Below are 9,736 nucleotides of genomic sequence, written 5' to 3'. Positions count from 1 at the left end.
ATATTAATTAGAGTGATATTTGGTGTTTATCTCATTTGTGTTTCTACCAGAATCAGATATTTTCAAGGAGCAGATCCTTATTTCTGGTTCAGTAGTCAAATAAAGATATTTATCCTGTACAGAGAAAGAAAAAAAAGGCTGATATGATAGAAAATATATCATTTTCACCTATTTCTGCAGAGTAACTTACCCCATTTCTGACTTTCACACTTTTGGTTGCTGTGAGGATTAGAACAATTATATAGTGAATGCATTTGAAAAATGTAAAGCCTTGAATGAATGCAGTAGTCTCCTCATGGGTGGGAACCATGTCTTATTCAACTTTGAAGCCTCATCATTTAACATGTTTTCTAATTTATAGTCGAAGCTCTGTAAATATTTGATGAATACAGAAGTAAATTGATGAATAAATAATAATATACATAATTCTGTATTTGGGCCAATGAATAAGGTAAATGCTGCGTAATGATGGGTCTCCATTCTCTGAATTGTTTATAACATAATAAAAATCAATGAAAAAATCAGCATATACTGCTTATCTATTTATTTCTTTATGGTATTGTAACAACTGAAAAAAAAAAAAAAAACTCCACCAAAGCTGATGCTTACAAAGATGGCTGATTGTTTTCCTGTGTACAAATATTAATCGGATACTGATGGGCAGAAAACAAAGTGAGAGGAAAGGACTCAGAAATCAAATGTGCTTTTCTATGGTTATATTAACTTTTCTCCTCTGCAACTAACTGTGAGTTTTGCCACTCATTTTGAACCCAAATTTATCTCAAGTCCACACATACCAGGTGACATCTCACTTATATTATTGTAAATTATTTACATCACAAATTCTAGGTCATGAAGTAGAGGTGATAGAATATTTTTACATAAAAATGTTGGGATGTTGGGATCATGTTTTATTTTAAGCCTCCTACACTGATCATTTTATTCTCAGTGTATGTCCTACATTATCTTCTGAATTTGGATATTAGTGCAATGAATGGGATTATTACATAGCAAACATTCCATCTTTCCTGTTTAATGTTATACTTCAAACCCTTGGGAATTGCTGATATATTAAAATATATTCAGGATTGAGTATTACATTTTGTATTTATATATGATTTCAGGTAAGTTATTTGGAATTCGTTAGATCCTTGTTCTCTTTCAAAATGACAGTGACAATGGCAAAGATCAACTTATCATTTAGAATTGGGAATCATCGTAATGTTTTACAGAAGGGAACTGATAAGTGGGAAAACATTGGCTTTGAAATTTATCTGAACTAGATTCAATTCTTGGATTTTTCACTTACTGCATGATTTTGAAACAGTTTATTATGCTCTAGATTGCTTACCTATAAGATAACACAGTGAACTCATTGGATCATCTAGAGGATTAGACATAATAAACACAGAGTTGGTAGTACCATACCTGACTATATTAATTCAAAACTGCCTCTTTTGGTACTATTACTATACTTCTTGTTATTAACAAAATGAAAATACTGGTTTAGATCAGTGTTTTCTAGCAAAGGAGAGAGATTTTGCCCATCTCTAGCTCTTGAGACTTTTGTTAGTATTTGGAGATATTTTTGGTTGTCATGAGTTGGGGGGAGGTTGCTACAGAAATATAGTGAGTAGAGTCCAGGGATGCTGCTAAACAACCTATAACACACTGCAGAGTCTCCCACAACAAAGAAACATTTGGCTTAATGTTTCAGTAGTGTTAGATTGAGAAACACTGATTTAGATAATTTTAAATCAAACCACTCTCCTGAAACAAAAAAAAATTATATTTTAAGTTGTAATTCAAATTGAGTGCTACAGATACCAATAATTGAAGGTAGGAAGCATCTATACCAATTGGCTGCAATATGCTATCCATTATGTTTAACTTGGTCTTAGGCTACAAGAAATGGGTTCTGCCCTTAATATAACTTAGAAACACCTAAAATTTTTCAGCTATTTAAGATATATTATATCTGAATTTTAATTACCTCCTGATCAAATTGGCTAAGTAGTTAAGAACCGAACCTCCCATTGACCTGAATTAGTTATTCTGTGGTCTGTGTTTTGTACTACCTTTTGACTTAGCTATTTTCAGGAAATGAGAGGGATTATGGAGAATCAATGCTGTAGTGGATGGCTAAAAGCATAATTGCTTTAGCTTAGCACAACTTTCTTTACTAACATTAGTTTTAAGTTTATGCTATTTACTATATAAAGTCAAAGATTTTATTCATACCAATGCAACTTGGAATGCAGTCAAGGGTAATATAAGTGATTAATTTAGGTTGGCATACAGATGAGACAAAGATCGAATATCATCTTAATTGGAAAGAGGGTTTTGTTCTTTTTTTTAATAGACCGATAAAGATTGCCTTTATGTTGTCATTGAGTTTCTATGCTTTGTCAATGCCCCAGCAATTGCAAACTTTAAATACAGGAAGACTGAGATAACAGACATGAAAATAAATAGTAAATAAATAAATAGAAAACAGAGCATCTGTGACAATCATTTACTTATTCAACTTTATTCAAGAATCAACACTCACCAAAATATGTATTAAAAATACTTTTTTTTTTTCTCAGAAAAAACATAATGTTTTGTGATTGAAACGTGTGTGTTGTAGATGTGCTGGGATATATACCAACAAAAATAGACAAGGTTCTGATTCCCCACAATCCTACATGTGGACCCAAACAAAGTTTTTGATTTACAACTTTTTTTTTTTTTCCAAAACAGGTAGCAGTATTTTTAGAAACAAAGGATGGCACACACATTTCAATCAGCACTTTCCCCCAATCTCTCAGTACGATCTGTACAATCTCCCTTCTTTCCCTATTTCATTTCACTACCTTTAGGGCCCTTATCTGCTAAGGGTAAATTATAAATAATAAGCCTCAACAAAAGACAAAATAGTGGGATCAAATGGGCAAACTCTCTGAAGGAGGCATTAGCAATGTCATATTGACAAGCTGCACTAGAGGGCAAGAGAGAGAAGAATTCTAGCTCCAGCTACAGTACAACAGAAAATAGAGAAGGTAAACTTGAACAATCACCCTTGGGAAGTTAGTAGAATCTGTTTAAAAGTTGCTTTCAGATATCCAGCTTTTATTTTGGACAAAAATAACTCCATAAAGTCAATAAAAAATATGTTCTTATCTATTCCTGAATATAATTCATTGATTTGCATGCCTTTTAATTTTTTTAAAAAAAGGAAAAGAAAGCAAAATTCATTTTTGTGAGAACAAATACACAAGGAAAATATTATGTAGTTTCAATAGGGTAAATAATCTTGAAAACCCACAAGCTAGACAATTTCTTGACCTTTCATTTCTTCAATCTGTTAGTTGGGTGTCTCCTCCTTCCTCTGATGAGATTTAGAACTGGGGAATCAATGTGGTGGCAATGTTTTTGAGCCAAGTATTGTCATGTGCTGGTAACCATATCTCTTATTATAGCAAATATTAATTCAAGTGGATAGCAAGGTGACATTCCAGTGGAAATTCTAGCACTTGGTTATTTATCTGTCATCAATCTACTGAACTAGCAACGAGGAGGGGATGAAGTATCACTTGCTAGATTCCTAATTCATCTCTATGTTTTAAATCTGCACAGTGGAAATCAACAAAAGACCTTTTCCTAAAAATAGCATGAGCTGAAAACCTATCTCTGCTCTTCTCTGTGCTTCTGTTTAATAAGAGATGACTGCAAAGTGTTCTTGTGCTTGTGATCAGAGCAGAAACCAAGTTTTGAACAATTTCTAATGGGTTAAATAAATTGAATGTATTATAAATCTAAAATCTAAACATATTGTAGATCCTGAATTGACTTGTAGAAGTAAACCTATTATAAATGTATTAATTTCAATGTAAAATGTGTGAAAATAAAATTATATTGAAACTTAGGGAATATAAAAAACTTATCAAAGAAATTTTATTACTTTTAAGGTATGCTTCAGGGGAAATGAGCTTTTATGATAACATGTAAAAGGAAAGATAATTAGAAAGGGGATTATTAAACAATGGAAATTTCATATTTTTAAGAGGCATATTAGATTTTCAAAATCTATTAACAGAGATCATTATATATGAAGGAAAACATTTAAACAGCTATTTAATATTTTTCCTATTTTCTGAACATTTTGTCTCCCATTTGAAATATATAGGTAAACTATAGTAACTCATATTGTATACAATAGACAATACAAACTTAAGAGTCTTCAAAATATATTATCTCAACCAAGTTGACAAGAAAGAAGTGTTAATATAGTTGGAAGCATATTGAATACTTTTCTAAACATTGCTAACATAGACCTGATGGTTCTACGAAACAAAGCTGAGTTCTTGGAATGAGTGAAGGAAAGTTGCCTCAATGCGGAATGGGAGAGTGGTTGCCTAAGGAAGTGGAAAATCCAAGTTGTCTCTCTTCATTTAAAAGAACCCCCTTTCTCTTGTGTAAATGTCATCCTGCAGTTGATAATGAAAACTTGAGAAAACCCTGAGGGGGACCTGGTGCTTTTAGTAAATGATGCAAGCTCCATTGACTTACAATAAAATTCAGTATGTGGGGCTATTTACTGCTCCCTTTGGCATCAAAACTCCCTCCTTCCTTCCTGAAAAAGAGAGAGATAGAGGCGTATTAGGGCCTTGGCAGAGGGAATGAAAAGCATTGGGATTCCTAGAAGATTTATGCCTCCCTGAGAATGGGCTAACTTGGGTAAACCAGGATGAGAAATGGCCTCTGATGCCTTCCGAGGCAGGGGAGACAGATGATCAAGCTAAATTAAAAAAAAAAAAAAAAGAAAAGCTGATTTGGAAAGTCGGTTGTTGAAAACATTCAGTAGTTGATATTTTGTATTAAGCTGGGCAACTTCCACACAACCAAACATTACACGCACATAAGTTTTTATATAAATATTTTTTCTCACAGATTCAAAACAAATGCTATGAAGTTCACCTCTGATTATTCCAATCAGATACTTTCTACCTGGCATTTGACAAAACACAAAAAATAAAACAAGAAAACTAGAAACACAATTTTAAACACTTATTAATAATATAGACTAGCAAGATTTTAGCCTAAAAAATCCAAAAGTTTATATTTTCAGAGGTTAATGCCTTAATTGACCAAGGCTTTTTCAGAAAGAAACGTAATTGTCTTTTTTTTTTTTTTTGTCGTCCCATGGTAGGAGGTTCACACTTGTATTTTTCACCAACAGAAGACTTCTCACAAATTCAAGTACTCAGAGTATGCAGTGTTTTCAGGGAGGAATCACTTATTCTGAACTTCATATATTCTCAGGTTTTCTTGGGCAAATATTTACCTACAAAAGTTAGTTAAGACACATGCAGTACAAATGCAACTTACATACCAAAGCACTTATCAGCCTTTTAAAATTAAAAAGGAATATAACAAAAATTTAAAAATCATTTATATAAGGCAGCTGCCATATACTGTATTACAAAAACAAATACTAAATCATATTTTACAAGGTTGTTTCTCTCCTTGAAAGAGAAATATGGAAGAGGAGAAAGATAAAATCCGGGAAAAAAAAGGAAACCACTTCACCATATATTTACAAAACAAAATGCTGTATTCAGTCATGTTAATTGGTAGAGCAGGCATCAGCTGTGCTTGCAAAGGCTACTGATACGTAACTGAATTAACAGCCATTGTGCTTACTGGAAAGGGGTACTCTCCTACCCTTATTCAATCTGTAAAGTGATATAGAGGTGCCTCCCACAGGCCTGGAGTCACAGTTAGATTCCACATGCACAAGGAATGTCAAAACATGAATCACTTATATTTCTGGTTAGGAAGGTCAAGTGTTGAACTTAACCAGCTGAGTTAAAACAAGCCACTTGTCAAATCCGTCCTAAGGGCATGAGGCCAGAGTCTTCTATCTCAATGGCAGCCATGTCTTGGATTTGGGACACTGGAACAGCAGAACTGAAATACGACATTTCAAAACTAAAGTGTTAAACAGTAAGATGGACCTGGAAAGTAAGTGTGAAATAACTTCAGTGAATGATAAAGAATATCACTTTCATATATTTTACCTAAAATACTGAGAAGTATATTTCATATTTGATCCTTTTTTTTTTTGTTATAGTAAGTGGCTTTTGTGATTAAGTAGCAATATGGTTGGAACTTTAGGTATATCATCACACTTAATTCTCACAGAAAATATAAAGTAAATCTCATCTATAATTTACAACAGAGAAAGCTGAGGCTCACAAAAGCTGATGAAATTTGTTTAGCTGTCATAGCTAGTATATGGTATAGCCAGAAATTAAGAGTTCTCTCTGCTACTTAAGTCCACACTTTTTCTGCTAAACTGATATGAACTTCATTGTTTTATATATTTTAAGCCATTGTTTTGTTTTGCTTTACATTTAATTGTTTAATATGTTTGAATGATTTTCATTAATGTTAATAGATTGAAAGTTAATTATGTAGAATTATACTTTTTCTTTTATCAGCAAAACAACCAAAAGACTTTAATCCAGTCCACACTGTGATACAGTTTTTCAAGAATGAAAAAAAAAATTGGTTTTTGCAAAATCAGAGAAATGTAGTGTTTCTGTTGGAATAAATATTTTGTCATGAAGTTAATAAGTTCAAAGATAATTAAGATTTTCCTTCAAGATTAGACTTACTAGATTAATATTATTTACAAGATATAAATATAAGTATATTGCCTGTAAACAGCCTAATAATTAAGAGGTTTTGGTTATTACATTTATTTAAGAATGGTTTTTAAAAAATGTCCAACACCAAGGAAGAGGCTAACTTGATTCTTCGTGGTATGGAATTTAGGAAGGGTTATGAGAGATATGTTAAGATTCCTGCTATCCTGTGCTCTCTTCTCTTCTTCATTTATTTTTCTTTTTATAAAGTGAAAATATGAGAATATTGACAAGGGAATTAACATTGTTGACTACTTATTATGGGCCAGTGACTGTACCAGGTGTTTTTCATCTATTGCTTTATTTAAGCTGGGGCAAAATCAGTGTTACTTTTTCCCTAGGACTAAGGAAACAACCTGAAGAGATCCACTGACATACCTAAGACATAAGTTTGGGAAATGGTAGAACAGATATTTAAACCTACATCTTTCTGCCTTTGAAGCTTCGTTTTCTCATTACTCCAGGGTGTTTGTGGAGATTTAAAATGGATCCTGGACTACATCACTTTTCCCTTTCTGGGGCTCATAAAACATGTTTCAGTAATATAAAGGAGAAACTTAAAAGCTGGAGAAATATTAATAGTGTACACTTTAGACTTTCTTAATGTACAAAACCAATACCTAACATGCTATACGAAGATTGCGTATTTGTACATTTAATTCAATTTATTTTTTACCTTGACTCAATTTTGAGATCAGTAGCGTTGAAACGGGAGATTTCACGGAGTCCCCTCACAGGACATGCAGCAGGGATGTGGTTCATGTGTTCAGCTGCTGCGCGTTCAAACTGCTTATGGGAGAGGCAGCATGTCCTTGGGCAGCTGCAAGAGCCGGAGCTACCGCTTTTGGGCTCCAGCCTCACAGCAGTGTGTAGGGATGGATGACTGCGATTCCTGAAGCCCCTTTAGCTCTACCATCTGCAGACAGCTTAAGTGTTAACCAGATCAGTGCCCTCTTGGTACTTGAGTTCTTGTCTAGCATCTAGGAAGAATCAGGTCACATGGACAAACCGAAGGGTGGTAAATGGGAGGGATTTTTGTTGCCAGATGGAGGTGGTTCTCAACAGGATGGATGGGGAGCTTGAAAGGGGATAGAGTAGGAAGATGACCTTCCTGCTCTTACTCCCTAGAGTAGGGAGTGCGCCCGTCCTGCAGCCAGTCTTCTCTCTGACCATCCCCAGCCAGACTCCTCTCGATGTTCAGATGCTCCTCTTCTCTCCTCTACCATGCTGATCTTCTGTTCCTCCGTTCTTCTGCTTATGAAGGCTGGGGTTTGGGGTTTATATGGGTACAGGATGGGGGATGGGGTGGGCCAAAAGGCAACAATTGGACATGAAAACAGAAATGCCTGTCCCCATTTAGGGCCATGGGTTTCCAGACTTGAGGCTGAGCCCTTTGCCAGGGAACTGCCCTCTTGTACCCAGTATTTCCTGGCCTCCTCTCTGTATCAGTGTAAAAGTTTTTTTTTTTTTTTTTTTTTAATTTTACAAATTTTTTTTTTTTGTAAAAAAAACTGGTGTAAATTCTTTTTTAGTGCCAGTATTCTTACTTTACCTCTTTTTCCCCAGTCGTTTAGGTATTTCTAAGATTTCTGTGGACACAGTTAAATTCTTCTATGGAAGATACTTTTCTTAGAACCTATGAAGAAAAACTCTTATGCATTTACTTACTTTCAGCCTAAGAATAGAGAAACTAATTTAGAAATAACAACATGGTGAAGAGAGGAAAGTAAGAAATAAAAACATCATGCTAGTGCTATTATATGTAATTAGTCTGGTCTAAGGCTGTATTTTTCAAATTTTTAAAGGTACGTTTTATGTAATATTCTTTGAGCTGTCCTGACATCTTCAAATTTGCACACAACCTTTTTGCTTAAAAATTATCTTGTAAACTCCTGTATTTGAATTCTAAAATTTCACATTAACCTGTTAAACGCCATGTCAAGCCTAAGAGCAAATAATCTCCTTTTTTACTACTGGGGGTTTCCCCAAATTTATCTGGCCAAAAATCCTGCCTTTCATGTTAAACCTACTAATAACATCTAGAAATAGAACTCAAAATTCACATTGGGCAACTATTCTAAACACATATTCAAAGCCACAAGAAAGAGATTTACCATACCCAATTTGGAAGAACAATGAGAATAAAGATAGATTAGGTTAGAGGAACTTGAAATAGTGTAGGCAAGCAATGATGAGGGTCAGAATTAAGGCCACAGAATGGGATAGATTCAAGACATGCCTGGGTTAGGGCTTAGAATTGACCCGGTTTAGTGACTATTAGTTGAAAAAGAAGGAGTCACATGTATCATGCCTGGCTTGAGTGATTGGTTAAATGGTGGTATTATAACTTGCCAAGTGGAAGTCTGCAAGAAAAATTGTTACAGTAAGAATATGAGTTCACTCTGAACTGTTGGCTTCAAAATATTTGGGATTCATCCAGGTCAGTTTTTCCAATAGGAGCTAGAAATAGAGGTTTAGAGCATAAGAAATAAAGAATAAAAGCCTCAGAAAAGATATAAATATTGAAGTCACTGTGTGATACAAAGCTCCCAGAAAATGGATGAGACTGTAGATGACTTAATCTTTAACTGGTAAGGATCCAATTACTTCATTAACTGTACTAAGTGGTTCAGGATGTTGAAAATGTACACTATATTTCGCTACTTTAAATCCTGCTTTTGAGAAAGCTAAAAGAAGTAAATAAAAATAATATTACCTACATATTATGTGTTTCCAATATTACCTATGGCAAGAGGTCCATGGTGCTGAAACTACAGCCTCTCACAGAGAGGTAGCAGAATTTACGAAAGTTAGCTGCTGAAGATGTTTTTAATCATCTCTATGGGTTCATGCCAACAAATATTACATTTAACGTATGAATACATTAATCAAGAAAAGAGGTGTTGAGTAATGATTCACTCAGAACTTAAATAATCCTGTGATCTGTTTGAAGCAACCTGACACCATTATAGGAAATGGTAAATGTGTTTCCTGTTAAACATTTGCTCAGTTCATTTACAGTAATTCCCTGTTCCTTCTTAACA

Source organism: Sapajus apella, unplaced genomic scaffold (genome assembly GCF_009761245.1).
Source record: "Sapajus apella isolate SASKATOON/1434 unplaced genomic scaffold, GSC_monkey_1.0 scaffold42, whole genome shotgun sequence".
NCBI classification, from domain to species: domain Eukaryota; kingdom Metazoa; phylum Chordata; class Mammalia; order Primates; family Cebidae; genus Sapajus; species Sapajus apella.
Note: the sequence above shows the minus strand (reverse complement) of the source record.